Source organism: Bos indicus, chromosome 7, assembly GCF_029378745.1.
Source record: "Bos indicus isolate NIAB-ARS_2022 breed Sahiwal x Tharparkar chromosome 7, NIAB-ARS_B.indTharparkar_mat_pri_1.0, whole genome shotgun sequence".
Classification (NCBI taxonomy): domain Eukaryota; kingdom Metazoa; phylum Chordata; class Mammalia; order Artiodactyla; family Bovidae; genus Bos; species Bos indicus.
In genome coordinates, this window is record NC_091766.1 from 86307827 (window position 1) to 86325233 (window position 17407).

Sequence of the window (17407 nt, forward strand, 5' to 3'; positions counted from 1 at the left end):
AAATGACTAGGAAATTAGGATAGGAGAACTGGCAGGGGAATGGGGTAGAAGACAGGAGTCTTAAAATATTTAAATATGATGGCATGGAACTTCTGACAGTCCAATGATTAAGACTCTGAGCTTCTACTGCAGGCAGTGTGGGTTTGATCCCTGGTTGGGGAACTAAAATCCTGCATGCCACATGGCATGGCCAAAAATTTTTTTTTTAATTAAAAATAAAATAGGGGCCCGCAGGCTCCCCGCCCCTCCCGCAACGCTCAACCCCGGGATCCCCGCCGGCTTGCCTACCCGCCATGACCGACAAGGAAGCAGCCTTTGATGACGCAGTAGAGGAACGTGTGATCAACGAAGAATACAAAATATGGAAAAAGAACACCCCTTTTCTTTACGATTTGGTGATGACCCATGCTCTGGAGTGGCCTAGCCTAACTGCACAGTGGCTTCTAGATGTAACCAGACCAGAAGGGAAAGATTTCAGTATTCATCGACTTGTCCTGGGGACACACACATCAGATGAGCAAAACCACCTTGTGATAGCCAGCATGCAGCTCCCTAACAATGACGCTCAGTTTGATGCTTCACACTACGACAGTGAAAAAGGAGAATTTGGAGGTTTTGGCTCGGTTAGTGGAAAAACTGAAATAGAAATCAAGATCAACCATGAAGGAGAGGTAAACAGGGCACGCTATATGCCCCAGAACCCTTGCATCATTGCAACCAAGACTCCATCCAGTGATGTTCTTGTTTTTGACTATACAAAACATCCTTCTAAACCAGACCCTTCTGGAGAGTGCAACCCAGACTTGCGTCTCCGTGGACATCAGAAGGAAGGCTATGGGCTTTCTTGGAACCCAAATCTCAGTGGGCACTTACTGAGTGCTTCAGATGACCACACCATCTGCCTGTGGGACATAAGTGCTGTTCCAAAGGAAGGGAAAGTTGTGGATGCGAAGACCATCTTCACAGGGCACACGGCAGTAGTGGAGGATGTCTCCTGGCATCTGCTCCATGAGTCCCTCTTTGGGTCGGTTGCTGATGATCAGAAACTCATGATCTGGGATACTCGTTCAAACAATACTTCCAAAACAAGCCACTCAGTTGATGCTCACACTGCTGAAGTGAACTGCCTTTCTTTCAATCCTTATAGTGAGTTCATTCTTGCCACAGGATCAGCTGACAAGACTGTTGCCCTGTGGGATCTGAGAAATCTGAAACTTAAGTTGCATTCCTTTGAATCACATAAGGATGAAATATTCCAGGTTCAGTGGTCGCCTCACAATGAGACTATTTTGGCTTCCAGTGGTACTGATCGTAGACTGAATGTCTGGGATTTAAGTAAAATTGGAGAGGAACAATCCCCAGAAGATGCAGAAGATGGGCCACCAGAGTTGTTGTTTATTCATGGTGGTCACACTGCCAAGATATCTGATTTCTCCTGGAATCCCAACGAACCTTGGGTGATTTGTTCTGTATCAGAAGACAATATCATGCAAGTGTGGCAAATGGCTGAGAACATTTATAATGATGAAGACCCTGAAGGAAGCGTGGATCCAGAAGGACAAGGATCTTAGATCATGTCTGCACTTGTGATTTTTAGACTCCCCTTTTCTTCCTCTCAACTCTGAGATTGATTTAACACTGGTTTTGAGACACAGACTTTGTTTGGTTATCTCTCTATAATAAGTTCTATCAACAATGTTATTAGTCCAAACAGAAGGTGTTTTCTAAATATTAACTGGGGGCTTCTTGATTCAGCAAAGCCACAGACTTATATTTAAATTTTCTTTAGGAATTTTCTAGTAACAGAGGTCTAAAAGTAGCCACAAAAAGGGGAATATTATGTGTGGTTATTTTTCTTCTTATGCTATATCCCCAAGTTTTTCAGACTCATTTAAGTAAAGGCTAGAGTGAGTAAGAAATAGAGCTAAGTGAGGTAGGTGTCTGAGCCATGAAGTATAAATACTACAAGATGTTGTTTTTATTCAGGAAATAGGGGAGATTCAAGTCATACAAATTCCTACACGCTGAACTTTCCAGGATGCACATTTCCTTACATAGACCAGTCTCCTCTCAGTTTCTTCAGTTAAGTCAAAACAATGTGTTCCTCCTTCCCCATATATTTTTGCTTGTTAGTGTATTTCTTGAGCTGTTTTCATATTATTTCTTTCCTTTCTGTGAAATGGTTTTTTAAAAAAACTTGGGACCACCAAGTTGTAAAGATGTATGTTTTTACCTGACAGTTATACCACAGGTAGACTGTCCAGTTAAGTTGAGAAGAGTGAACCAATAGCTTGTATTTGTTTTTAAAATTAAATTAATCCTGGATAAGAGTTGCTTTTTTTTTTTTAAGGAGTTAGTCCTTGACCACTAGTTTGATACCATCTCTATTTTGGGTGACCTGTTTCACCAGCAGGCCTGTTACTCTCCTTGACTAACTGTGTTAAGTGCTTATAATGGAATAAATTGCTTTTCTACATAAAAAAAATAAAAAATAAAAAATAAATAAAAATAAAATAGGATGGCCTAGGTAGGCCTCATTAGGAAGATGATATTGATATTTATAACTTCTCCTTAAAGAAATTTGTTTAATAATTTCATGTTATTTCTGGGCCTGTTAATGTTGAATGACTCTCTTTCTCCTGAAGTCATATGTTTCCATTTCTTTGTAACCGTGATAATTTTTTTTATTAGATTGCAGATGTGAATTTTACATTTTTGAGTGCTAAATTTTGTTCTAGTCCTTGAAAGAGTATTGGAATATGTTCTGGAACATATTTAAGTTACTTGGAATCATTCTGATCCTTTTCAGGCTTTTTTAAGCTCTAAGAGAAGGTTCAGAGTGGACTTCCCAGGTGGCTCCCTGGTAAAGAATCCACCTGCCACGCATTGCAGGAAACATGGGTTCTGTCCCTGGGTTGGGAAGATCCTCTGGAGGAGGGCATGGCAACTCACTCCAGTTCTTGCCTGGAGAATCCTATGAACAGAGGCGCCTGGCAGGCTACAGTCCATACGGTTGCAAAGTTGTGCTGTGTTTAGTCTCTCAATCGTGTCTGACTCTTTGCGACCCCATAGATTGTAGCCTGCCAGGCTCCTCTGTCCATGGGAATTCTCTAGGCAAGAATATTGGAATAGATTGCCATGCCTTCCTCCAGGGGATCTTCCCAATCCAGGGACGGAACCAGGGTTTGCACATTGCAGGTAGTTTCTTTACTGTCTGAGCCACCAGGGAAGCCCAAGAATACTGGAATAGGTAGCCTGTCCCTTCTCCAGGGGATCGTCCTGACTTAGGAATCGAACCAGGGTCTCCTGCATTGCGGGCAGATTCTTTGCCAGCTGAGCTACCAGGGAAACCCAGGGTTGCAAAGACACAACTGAGCGACTGAACACGCACATAGGCAAAGGTTCAGAGCAGTCTTTATTCTAGGGATACATTAGCACCACTACTAAGGTGAGACCCTTCGGAAGACTCTGCTCAACACCCCTTGTATTTGGACACTTTTCCCTCTAGGATTTAGAAACACAGACTCTTCTCGGTCCTGTGTGACTTTGGGAATGTTTGTCCTATGCTTTCCTCTGTCTGTAGGAGTTCCGCCTTGCTTCTGTGCATGCTCTTACTCAGCCCAAGACTGGACAAGAGCCTCTCTCCAGGTCTCTGAGACTTCTCTGTTCAGCTCCTTCCTCTCCAGAATTCAGCCCCACTGCTCTCACCTCTCTCTGTTCAGTGCAGTAAGATCTCCAGCCTGGCTGGGTTTCTTTCCTCCCTTACCTGTGCCCTGGAAACTGCTGTCAGGCAGGGTGTGAGTTGGGCAGTAATAAGGTCTCAGCTTTCCTTTATTTCAGAAATCTTTGAGAAATCACATTCCAGGGCTGTCTATAGTTCAATGTTTGAAAGCAATTACCTCATTTCCGCCCCCTGCATTTCTAACTGTTTGGAGCAGAAGGACAATTCCTTTAGAAGCTAATTCTTCATGAGTGGAAGCAGAAGTCCTTTAGATTTTTTCAGGTAGTACTTTGACATTATCACTCACAGAGTTTTAAAAATACTTCTTAAGCTACTGAAGATTAAAACCATTTTTTATCAACATTTTGGGACCTTTTGTTTATTTATGAATTTTTACCAAGAATAGCATACAAAGCATCATGAAATACTAGAATGGGAAGGGATCTTATTTTTATTTGGACTGAAAATTGTCTGGATGAAAAATGTGAATATAATGCAATTATGTGTGTGGTTTTTTTTTTTTTTTTTTTTTAACATGCAGTACATTTCTTCATTTACGTTCAGAGAACATCAAAATAAGCACAAAGGGGAAACATTATATCCTAAGTAAAAGTGGGGAAATGTAGCTTTGCTGTAACTGTACAAAAGTGCCATATAAAAGAAATAATATTTTGAATAGCTGATTTTTTCCTTGATAAATTCAAGGACAATCAAATCCTGCCCCAAGCGGATCAATCTTCCCTTACCTGTAGTTAAGGTAATCAGGCATTAGTACCCAGCAGTATATGTCTTAACTTGGTAATTATGTTCACATTTCAGAAACTGACTTTTTTTCTCATATGGATGTATATCTTAGATATCAGGACATAGAATTGTTTTCTTAAAACTTACATCGAAGAAGCCTTTTCAGGTTTTAGGGACTTTGTTTATTAAGCACTACAGGAGACAGGTAATTTCCTGCAACCCATTCTGACCTTTAGAATAGCACGGAGGATACAACACTATATGAGGCGAAACACCAATTTCATCACAATGCTACTCTTCTAGAGCTGAGAGAAATTGACTCTTCAGCTTATTTTTCCAAGCATAGCCTTTGAATGGCATCACTCAATGCAGGTAGTGATCTTAAAACTCATTTTAAATGGGCAGTGTTTCATGACAAATTAATATTGGTATATTACTCTTTTCAATGAGGAATAAAATATCATTGGTATGTTGCCTTTGTTGTGATTATTTATCAAGATAATTCAGTTGTCATTACACATTACATGGTTCCTCTTTATAATGATTCTAAAAATCATGGTGATTATGAGTTCTTTGGTGTTAATTTCTAATTTATGTTAGGAAATAAAAAAGCCTAAAGGGTTGATATATGAATGAAGAAGTGCATCGTATTCAAAACTGCATTATGTTCAAAAAGATGTACTAAGCCATACATAAAACTAGAGAAGTTTAAAATAATTATAAATATTATTTTACTGGCTTCTTGGGTCTACTGTAGCAAAATACCACAATCTGGTAAGCTTAAAATATTGACTATCTCAGTTCTGAAGCCTGCTGCTGCTGCTGCTGAGTCGCTTCAGTCATGGCCAACTCTGTGCGACCCCATAGACAGCAGCCCACCAGGCTCCCCTGTCCCTGGGATTCTCCAGGCAAGAACACTGGAGTGGGCTGCCATTTCCATCTCCAATGCATGAACGTGAAGTGAAAGAGAAGTCGCTCAGTCGTGTCCAACTCTTAGTGACCCCATGGACTGCAGCCCAACAGGCTCCACCGTCCATGGGATTTTCCAGGCAAGAGTACTGGAGTGGGGTGCCATTGCCTTCTCTGGTTCTGAAGCCTAGAAGTCTGAAATCAAGGTGTCGGCTCCCTCTGAATCCTATAGGAGAATCCTAATTCACCTCTTCCTAGCTCCTGGAGCTTTGCCTGAATCTCTGACTTTCCTTGGCTTGTAGATGCATCACTCTGATCCGTGGTTTTCAGACGGCATTTTCCCTGTATCTTCACATCATCTTCCCTCTGTACATGTCTGTCTCTGTGTCCATGATTCCCTTTGCCTCTTTTTATCAGGACACCAATGATACTGGATGAGTGCCTATACCAACAATCTCATTTTAATTTGGTTACTTCTGTGAAGACCCTGTTTCCAAATAAGATCATGTTCAGAGGTATGTGGGGTTAGGACTCCAACATACCTTTTGCAGGGATACAGTCTAACCCATAATAACTATGAAGTCATTTAAATGTACATGCACACACACATGTAACACCTTTATTGAGTTTTTTAAAACAAGAAGGAAAACAATGCATATGACTGATAAAAATAGGAAGAGCAGTAACATGATTCCTGAGTAATACCTCACTGAACATGTGGCATCTTCCTTAGTTCTAGGATGAAATCACTGTAGTGTCCCCTTTACCTTACTCGAGAAAACCGAGGCATAGGGAAGCTGAATAACTTGCTCAAAGTCACAGCTGTGAAAGGATAAAACTGGCAGTCAAATTAAGATCTATTTGAATCAAAGGCCAAAATCTGACCACAGCATTCTTAAACTTCTGCCACGAACCCTTTGGCATTCTGAAGAGCCTTTGGAACACTTTACAAGAAAAAAAATGCTTTTATATCTCAAATAAAATTCATAAAATACCAAAAAATTCTGTTGAAACAGAAATATTTTAAAAACAAAATGATAATATATTCGGCTGAACCATATAAAACTGTCAGGTGTTTTGGGTAAGAAAAACGTGCAAATATTTACAATTTTATATAGTTCATTCTAATAGTAATATATGTGCTTCTTTATTAATGATTAAGATCAAGTGCTGTATTTAATAACTGCTATAGTTTCACAATAATAAATATAATAGTATTTTAATATATTTGCAATAACCATAACATGATAAGAAAATATTTGTGATTTCTGTTGTTGGCAAGACCTCAGATACTGCTGGTTTTTTTCCTATTTTGGTGATAGAAAGCAGTGATAAATTTTAGTTGGAAATTAGTGAAATAAAATCTGTGTACTTTTCTCATTAAAGTCCACAGCCCTTTTGTGGGCACAGAGAGAGATTTCATGGAACCCTACCAAGGAACTCTTATACTAAACCCTGGTGCCACTTACAGGCTCCTTAAGTGATTTTCTCACTATATAAAAGTTCTTGAAAATTAATTTGCTTGGCCTTAAATTTATGTTTAATATTTTAATACAAAATAAAAATTCTCTATCTTTACATCACTCCAATCAGCCATTTTGTCTCATCATTTTGCATATGCCCTATATTGAGAGTGCTTTATGGAGACAAACTCATGTTTAACTGAGTACACACGTTTAGCTCTTACTAATAAGGTTTAACATAAATTTAAAAAACTACATAAGAATTTTTAAATCCCCCAAATCTTTTATATGACGCATCCTAGTGTGTTTCTTCAAGCTCTTTACATATAATCCATGTATGCATGTATAACTCATTGTTCGACATAGTACTCTTTAATTTGCTCATCGGATGGTAGAAGGGTAATAGATGGGGCAGAGGAAAAGGAGCTATTAACAGAGAAAGGTAACGTGACAGTCAGGCATCAAATACATGGTTGCTCATAGGAAAGGAGAAAATTTTGTTAGGGGTCCCTCAGCTCGCCTCTCCATGGCATTCCACAGTGTCCCTTTGGCCTTCTTCAAGGTCTTGGCCCTCAGAGAAACCAGCCTGCACAGTTACTTCCAAGTTTGACCAAAGAGAAATGAGTATCTCTTTAAAACACAATTTCATTTCCTCTTATTAAATATGTTAGGATAAAGAACAAAATTAACCTAATAACATTGATACATTTGCAAGAACAGTCAACTGTAAAAGACAGTGATAAAACAAGCAGTTTGTAAATTTTCTTTTTACAACACTCTTGTTTAACTATTTCAAGTGTCCTTCCTCCAGGAGAAGCTTAGAGAGGATACACTTCAAGTGATTATTCCTAAATAGGTTATTATTTTAAATGGACTCCTTTAAGAGTCATATGTGTGGCATTTGGCTAATCCATTACATTTGCAATTACAAACCAGGGCTTTTTACGGCAGGCAAATTATTTTATATGTTCCACAGCTGTACTTAGGACAGAAGACTCAGGCCATGACATTCCTTTTGAAGACATTAAGGGAAGCACTATGCAATGCCCAAGGGTGATTAAGCTTTTTAAATCACTTCTGATAGAGACAGTCTCTTCTATTTCTTTGAAAAATTGTACTTTGTGTTCCACACGAACTCGCAGAACTAATATTCTTTTTGCTCCTGCTCTTAGCCCGTTTTAATGATCACTGCAGATCAGTTAAGCAATCAACATATGAACAGGTATGACACAGGTAACTTAAACAGCTTTGATAATTGTACTCTCCGCTGGGTTCACATTATACTTCTGATGCTCAGATTCAATCCACTAAAATGACAATCGACAAATCTCAAATACATTGTGTTTTAAAGCATAATGCTTAAGCCCGGCTTTATTCTAATCAGTGTTCTGTCACTTGTTAGCTGTATGACCTTGACTAAGTTATGTAATTTCCCTAAACTTTCATTTTCTCATGAGTATAATAACTGTATCCTTATAGGACTAATAGGAGAAATGAATACAATGCTCTATGTAAAATGCTTAGCACTAAGCCCATAGGAAATACTCAGTAAATAACTACTAAGTCTATCCATCCCCCACCTCAAAGCATTGGAGTAAGGCTGTTCAAGCCTTACTCAAGACTGTTCAATAAGGGTGCTCAAGACCAGAGCTAGAATAAAAGAATTCCTGTAAAGTGCCAAGAATAGAAATACCTAGAGTTTGGACTCCATGATAAGATCTTTAGAGAGTCTAAGCCAGAAAAATAAAATAAAAGGGGAGATGGCAAGTTCAAAGGAGAAACATAAGACTAAAAACTAGGGGCAGTTATGAGTTTAAACCGTCTTGTTATAAAACTAGTGGGATTACAGTGTGTCTGGAGAGAGTTGAGCAGAGACAAATGCTTGGTGAAAGATAAGAAGATGCTGTAATTTGCTTCCATGGGGCATCAGAAAAGGTACATAGTCAGTCTGACTTGATCAAACACATAGGATTTGAAGTGGACAAAGTGGCAGAGTGTACCGCTATTAATTAATCTAGTCACATGCAAGTGCCTATGGAATGACTTGTATTTATTCTAATCCTAGAAACAAATAGGCCCCAAACATGGTTTTTGCCTTCAAGGATCATAGAAGAGGGAAGACATAAGAAAGAACAATTCCCAGTTTTCTTGCTTAAGTGATAGAATGTGTGCTTGGTCACTTGTGGCTGACTCTTTGCGACCCCATGGGCTGTCGCCTGCTAGGCTCATCTGTCCATGGGATTTTCCAGGCAAGAAAATACGTGGGTAACCATTCCCTTCTCCAGAAGATCTTCCCAACCCAGGGATGGAACCCAGGTATCCTGAACTGCAGGTGGATTCTTAGCACCTGAGCCACCAGGGAAGCCCTGGGTGACAGAATACGTGATGATAAATAATAGTCACACAGATAACTAACACAGGCAGATGTACAGGTTTAAGGGGAGATAATTGAATTCTGTCTGCATATGTAGAGTACGAGCTTCTTGTTCATCACTCAAGACTTGTAAATAGATGACTAAATACTCACCTGGAGCTTAGACTGGAGAACTGGTTTCCACCAGTGTAGGTATGAATGTTAGAGCCATGGGTGGTGCCTTAGTCTACTCAGACTATGATTACAACATCACAGACAAAATGGACTAAAAACAATAAAAATTTATTTTCTCACAGTTCTAGAGCCTGAGAAGTTCAAAATTAAGGTGCTAGTAACTTCAGTTTCTGTGAAGGGCTCTCTTCCTAGCTTTCGACTGTGTCCTCACATGGCTTTTCCTGGGTGTATGCAGGCCTTTTCTGGATAGAGAGTGATGTCTCTGGTGTCTGTTCCCCAGGGACACCAATCTCATCAGATCAGGTCCCACCCTCCTGACCTCATTTAACCTTAATCAGAGTCCTCATCTCCAAATAAAGCCAAATAAATCATAATAAAGGACAGAAATGGTATGGACCTAACAGAAGGAGAAGATATTAAGAAGAGGTGGCAAGAATACATAGAAGAACTGTACAAAAAATATCTTCATGACCCATATAACAACGATGGTGTGATCATTCACCTAGAGCCAGACATCCTGGAATGTGAATTCAAGTGAGCTTTAGGAAGCATCACTACAAACAAAGCAGGTAGATGCAACAGAATTCCAGTTGAGCTATTTTAAAAGATGATGCTGTAAAAGTGCTGCACTCAATATGCCTGAAAATCTGGAAATAGGCCTGGAAAAGGTCAGTTTTCATTCCATTCCCAAAAAAAGACAATCCCAAAGAATGTTCAAACCACTGCACAACTGCATTCATCTCATATGCTAGCAAAGTAATGCTCAAAATTCTCCAAGCCAGGCTTTAGCAGCACGTGAACCATGAAATTCCAGATGTTCAAACTGGATTTAGAAAAGGCAGAAGAACCAGAGATCAAATTGCCAACATCCATCAGATCATCAAAAAAGCAAGAGAGTTCCAGAAAAACATCTACTTTTGCTTTATTGACTATGCCAAAGCCTTTAACTGTGTGGATCACAACAAACTGTGGAAAATTCTGAAAGAAATGGGAATACCAGACCACCTGACTTGCCCCCTGAGAAATCTGTATGCAGGTCAAGAAGCAACAGTTAGAACAGTTAGAAGCAACAGTTAGAAATCGGGACAGGAGTACATCAAGGCTGTGTATTGTCACCCTGCTTATTTAACTTATATGCAGAGTACATCATGCGAAATGCCAGGCTGGAGAAGCACAAGCTAGAATCAAGATAGCCGGGAGAAACATCAATAACCTCCGATATGCAGATGATACCACCCATATGGCAGAAAGTGAATACAAACTAAAGAGCCTCTTGATGAAAATGAAAGAGGAGAGTGAAAACGCTGGCTTAAAACTCAACATTCAGAAAACTAAGATCATGGCATCCCGTCCCATCACTTCATGGCAGATAGATGGGGAAACAAAGGAAACAGTGACAGACTTTATTTTGGGGGGCTTCAAAATCACTGCAGTTGTTGACTGCAGCCAGGAAATTAAAAGACGCTTGATCCTTGGAAAAAAAGCTATGACCAACCTAGATAGCATATTAAAAAGCAGAGACGTTACCAACAAAGGTCTGTCTAGTCAAAGCTATTGTTTTTCCAGTAGTCATGTATGGATGTGAGAGTTGGACTATAGAGAAAGCTGAGCACTGAAGAATTGATGTATTTGAACTGTGGTGTTAGAGAAGACTCTTGAGAGTCCCTTGGACTGCAAGGAGATCCAACCAGTCCATCCTAAAGGAAATCAGTCCTGGTGTTCATTGGAAAGACTGGTGCTGAAGCTGAAACTCCAATACTTTGGCCAACTGATTTGAAGAACTCACTCATTTGAAAAGACCCTTATGCTGGGTACGACTGAAGGCAAGAGAAGGGGACGACAGAGGATGAGACATTTGGATGATATCACCGACACAATGAACATGAGTTTGAGTGAGTTCCAGGAGTTGGTGATGGATAGGAAAGCCTGGCATCCTGCAGTCCATGGGGTCACAAAGAGTCCAACACAACTGAGCAACTGAACTGAGGCATTAGGGCTTAAACATATGATTTTGGAGATGAGGGGACAGAAACATTTAGTCCATAACAGGATAAGATTGCCAAGAACAGTATACAGAATGAGAACTACAGCTGTCTAAGGACAAAAGTTTAGAAACTGCATTAAAGAGTAGGTGGCAGAAGGAAAACTAGGAGAGGAACTGCGAAAGGATGGTCACAGTTTTTCACATGGTCTCTTTCACAGTTGTGAAACCTCAGGGGAAGGTACATAACTGGTGTAAGTGAGAGGAGAGAATTTCAAGCAGTGAATAATCAACAATACCAATGTGACAGAAAAATCAAAAAGGAACAAAGAAATAAAGACTTGGATGTCCTGCAATTCATTTGATACTGACTTTAAAATTTTTAGGGAAAACAAAAACTGTTTATAAAACACATTTAAATTTTTTACTGCAAGTACCTTTGAGGAGTCCCATTCCTAAAAGAAGGTGGGAATGGATATGTTACTCTAACATGGTTTATTGAATAGAAGCATATCGGTGAGAAATTTGGCATTGTTTTGGTTACTGAAATACTAATATCTGGGAATCTTTTAAAAGATTAACAGAAACATGTATCTAATTTTTCATCTTTTAGGCTTATTTCTGAAGACAGATACATTTATGATCTCATTTCATTCTCAAAATATCCTACAATGAACAGACCACATTTATAATTTTTTTTTAATGGACTGAAGTAGATGAAGTGATTTTCCCAACATCATACAATGTTTCAAGAAAAAAACAAAGGCAAAATTTCACTCAGTTAATTCTATACAACTTGTTGTACTGAATGTCTCTTGTGTACCAATAATCAGGTACTGGAGAGTTAGATGAATAAAATGAAGCTGCTCCGCTCTCCACCCACCATTACCCCGTGCCCTTCCTTTGCTTAGCTTCCATCTCTCTGGAATGTTCCATCTCTTCTCATCTTAGTTTCAGCAGTGCTGGGAAAGCTGTGACACCCACAGTAGCACCAACAATAACTGTTTCCCTGAAACAGCAACACGCAGGGCCTGTGTTGTGTTGGGGAAGGTTATAACTCCCAGTGGCACTTTGTACTCCCAGGTACTTCTTTGTACCTGTTCCTATGACCAGGGAACACTTTTAAGATTCTCCTTCATTTTACTCCTGAGGCTCTTGACCCATGACTCAGTCCCTCCCCCTTATCTGAGCTGCTTCTGAAATTAGAGCATTCATGATATATTGATAACAGTTAGGACCTGGTAGCCATGGTTCCTGATTCATTGTTCAGCACCTCTTGTGGAGGGCAGAAGGATGAACGAGGTGGTCTTTGGGTATCATCTATAGAGGTAGTCCTCAAACCGGGTTGCTGGATGAGCAGCATCAGCTACTGAATTAATTCTCTGAGAGTGCAACCCATGGATCTGTGTTTTAACAAGCCCTCAAGAGACACTGATGCATACTAAACTTTAAGAATCACTAGTACACAGCTAGAATTCTTTCCTATACTATTTAGAGAGAAGTAGTGTTATGAATGTTCCCAGCAAAAATACAATCCATCCATCAATGTAATGATAAACTCAAGCACATTTTTATTCACATTATTACCACTCTATCTTTATTTGCTCTCACCTTCATCCACAGCTGCCTTTAAAATCTCTAATTTAATGTCAAAGCACGCTCTCAGGGCTGGTTAGTGTCATGTGTGTAAATACATACTTCATGTTAATGACAATGAAAGCTGAACTATGTGCCATTTTATTCCTTTTAATTCACCCTCAACTTATTGCTGTTTCCAGAAATATTAGGTATATTTATTGTCTCTTCATGGTTAGAGTTTGAAAGAAAATTGCCCAAAATATTTATATTTATGATCTAGGTAACACAGTAGTAAAGATTATTTGGAGTTCAAAATGGCAGTTTTATTTATATTTTAAGAATTTTACATTATACATTTTAAGGAGAAATTTATGTTACTGTGTGTGCTTAGTCACTCAGTCGTGTCTGACCCCATGGACTGTAACCCGCCAGGCTCCTCTGCCCATGAGGATTCTCCAGGCAAGAATACTGGAGTGGGTTGCCATGCCCTCCTCCCAGGGATCTTCTAAACCCAAGGATCAAACCCAGGTCTCCTGCATTGAAGGCAAATTCTTTACTGTCTGAGCTACCAAGGAAGCCCATGTTATTAAATGCCTCTTACTATATTTTGTTTCCTTCTGAGAGCAGAAATTATTGGTAAATGTATAGAAAGCCTCGATTTGTGATTTTTGGTTGATTTTAAATGGTTATTTGCCAAGAATTTTATTTTTCCAAAATGTAGCAAGTATATCACAGAAAACATTGTTGACTAGAGTCCTAAAACATTTATTAATAAAACAGAGAAGAAAAAACTGGTAGGATTTTAAACTTACATCTTCAGCAAGTATTAAAAATGTTGTCTCTGTGGTCCAATCCTGCTTGTCAGAAACTGTGGCATAGCAAATAAATACTATTTTCTCCAACTCATCATTCTTTACCCCTGTACAAGGCTACATGTGTATTCACAGGTTGAGTTCTAATTTTGGAGTTTCTTCATGTTTGTAAAGACACATATGATGGTTTTCTGAATTAGGTTTGCAAAGACATTTGTAGCCTGTGTTTCATGGTGTAGTCACTTTAATTGCAAAAGTTGCTTAATTTTTTCTGGGGAGAGCTGACTTCACTGACTACAATCTATACTAAGTTGCATTTCCAGGACTCCATTAAGGTATTTTTAAATCCTTTGGTAGAAAACTTAGCTTACTTAAAATTTTGGATGATATATGTGAAGGAAATTTTGGAGTTGTCTGTCTGTCAATAGAGGGACTTTGTGGAATTTTTAGGAATCTGTACAAGCTGGAGGACAGAGGAATTACAGTAAAGGAAGAACCTGCTGGATATCACTGATATGGAATAGAGGAGACGGCGTGATTGCCTAGAACCCATTTCCTTATCCAGCAGCCAGCCTTCGTGAGGAGGGGCAGGCAGTGGAAGAAAGGAGGTTTAAAGTAGAGGACAAGGGGTTTAAAGGAGAAACAGCAGATATTTCGGGGTATATCCTTCTTTGATCCTTCTGTAGCTTTCCTGCGTTGACTATTTCCCAGTTCTAGCACTCTGGTCAAGCCCAGTATCTGACGGATCGTTACACACAACACCATTCTGGAACATATCTGAACAAAATGTTAGAATACCTGGTGCACCTACTTATAATGCTGATTGGAATAAAATGATCTGACTTGATATTTTCACATGAGAAAAGATCCAAGTAAAGAATTTTGTATGTAAAGAAATGAAAACCAACCAACTAACTGTTAAATACATAAATCCTACAGTTTCCAGAAATGTTTGGAACTCTAAATACCACTCTATAGGCATATAGAAAGCTTAGATATATAGATAGATATATATCTATACAGATACAGATATCACATCTTTATCCATTCATCTATCAATGGACACTAAAGGTGCTTTATATCTTGGCTATTGTAAAAATGAATGCTGAAGTAACACAGGGATGCATGTATCTTTATGAATTAGTGTTTTTGTTTTCTTCAGGGAAATACCCAGAAGTGCAATTGCTGGGTCATATGACATTTCTGTTTTTAATTTTTTGAAGAACTTCCAGTACTGTTTTCCATAGTGACTGTACCAAATTACAGTCCCACAAATGGTGCACAGGGTTCTCTTTTCTTCACATCCTCTCCTATACTTATTAGTTGCTATCTTTTTGATGATAGACATCCTGACAGGTATAAGGTGTTATCTCATTTCGGTTTTAACATACATCTTGCTGATAGTGATGCTGACTATGATGCCCTCATCACATACATTGTTTGCAAATATATTCTCCCATTTAATAATCTGTCTTTTCGTTTTGTTTATAGTTTATCTTGCTGTGCAAAAGCTTTTGGTTTGATATGGTTTCATTTGTTTATAATTGTTTTTGTTCCAGAAAGATATTTAAAATATATTGCCAAGACTAATGTCAATGAGCATATTGCCTGTGTTTTCTTCCAGTTTTTTCTATGGGCGTGGGTGTTACATTTAAGTCTTTAAATCAATTTTGTGTTCATTTTATCATGTAAGAAAGTCCAGTTTGATTCTTTTACATGTAGATGCCCAATTTTCCCAATACCATTTATCAAAGAAACTTGTATATTCTTGCCTTCTTTGTCATGTTAGTTGATCATGTAAGCATGGATTTATTTCTGTGCCCTTTATATTGTACCAGTTGATTTATGTGGCTGTTTTTGAGATAGCACCATGTTAGTTTCATTACTGTAGCTTTTTATCAGGGAATATTATACTTCCAGATTTTCTTTCTCAAAGTTGTTGCAGTTATTCAGGGTCTTTGTGATTCCATGCAAATTTTAGATTTTTGTTGTTGTTGTTGTTCTAGTTCCATGAAAAGTACCACTGGAATTTTGATAGGAATTGTATTGAATCTGTAGAATGCCTTGGTAGTGTGGTCATTTTAAGAATACTAATTCTTCCAGCCCATAGACATGTATGCATTTACATTTGTTTGTGTGGTCTTCAATTTCTTTCATCCTTATCCCGTAGTTTTCAATGTACAAGTCTCTCATCTCTTTGGTAAGATTTATTCCTTGGTATTTTATTCTTTTGATGCAATTTTAAATGGGTTTCTTAACTTCACTCTTTAATAGTTCGTTGTAAGTGTATAGAAACACAAAGATTTCTGTGTATTTATTTTGTATCCTGCAATTTTACTGAATTCCTTTATTCTAATAGTTTTTTGATAACATCTTTAGAATTTTCTACATATTGCATCATGTCATCTGAAAACAATGACAGTCTTACATCTTCCTTTCCAATTTAGACTCTTTTTATTTCTTTTTCTTGTCTGATTGCTGTCCATAGGACTCTCGATACTATATTGAATAAAAGTGATGAGAGTTGATATCCTTGCCTTGTTCCTGATCTTAGAGGGAATGCTTTCAGCTTTTCAGCATTGAGTATAATCTTGGGTGTGTGTTTGTCATCAGTTCAGTTCAGTTCAGTCTCTCAGTCGTGTCCAACTCTTTGTGACCCCATGAATCAGAGCACGCCAGGCCTCCTTGTCCATCACCAACTCCCAGAATTCACCCAAACTCATGTGCATCGAGTCGGTGATGCCATCCAGCCATCTCATCCTCTGTCATCCCCTTCTCCTCCTGCCCCCAATCCCTCCCAGCATCAGGGTCTTTTCCAATGAGTCAACTCTTTGCATGAGGTGGCCAAAGTACTGGAGTTTCAGCTTTAGCATCAGTCCTTTCAGTGAACACCCAGGACTGATCTCCTTTAGGATGGACTGGTTGGACCTCCTTGCAATCCAAATGTGTTTCCTCTATACATTCTTTGTTGAGAGATTTTATCATAAATGGATGTTGAATTTTATCAACAGCTTTTCCTGTGTCTATTGAGATTGGTCATATGATTTTTATCCTTCAATTTGTTTATACAGTGTTTTCACATTGATTGATTTGCAGATATTAAACCCCCTTTTTGTTCTTGAGATAAATCTCAGTTGGTTGTGGTATATGATTCTTTTAATGCTTTGTTGAACACAGTTTGCTTATATTTTATTGACTATTGTTGCATCTATGTTCATCAGTGATATTGGCTTGTAATTTTCTTTTTTGTGATACTTTTGTCTGTTTCTGATATCAGGGTAATTCTGGCCTAATAGAATTAGTTCAGAAGTATTCCTTTTTCTTCAATTTTTTGAACAGTTTGAGAAAGATATGTGTTCAGTTCAGTTCAGTTGCTCAGTCGTGTCCGACTCTTTGTGACCCCATGAATCGCAGCACGCCAGGCCTTCCTGTCCATCACCAACTCCTGGAGTTCACCCAGACTCACGTCCATCGAGTCAGTGATGCCATCCAGCCATCTCATCCTCTGTCGTCCCCTTCTCCTCCTGCCCCCAATCCCTCCCAGCATCAGAGTCTTTTCCAATGAGTCAACTCTTCGCATCAGGTGGCCAAAGTACTGGAATTTCGGCTTTAGCATCATTCCTTCCAAAGAAATCCCAGGGCTGATCTCCT

At 38.8% G+C, this 17407-nt stretch overlaps 1 pseudogene across 1 annotated transcript; it reads left to right on the forward strand.

Moving 5' to 3' along the window:
* The first annotated feature begins 227 nt into the window (after positions 1-227).
* On the forward strand, positions 228-2330 carry LOC109562122 (histone-binding protein RBBP4 pseudogene; annotated as a pseudogene). Its single transcript, XR_002181129.2, has one exon. The product of XR_002181129.2 is annotated as a histone-binding protein RBBP4 pseudogene (transcript).
* Positions 2331-17407: the final 15077 nt, after the last annotated feature.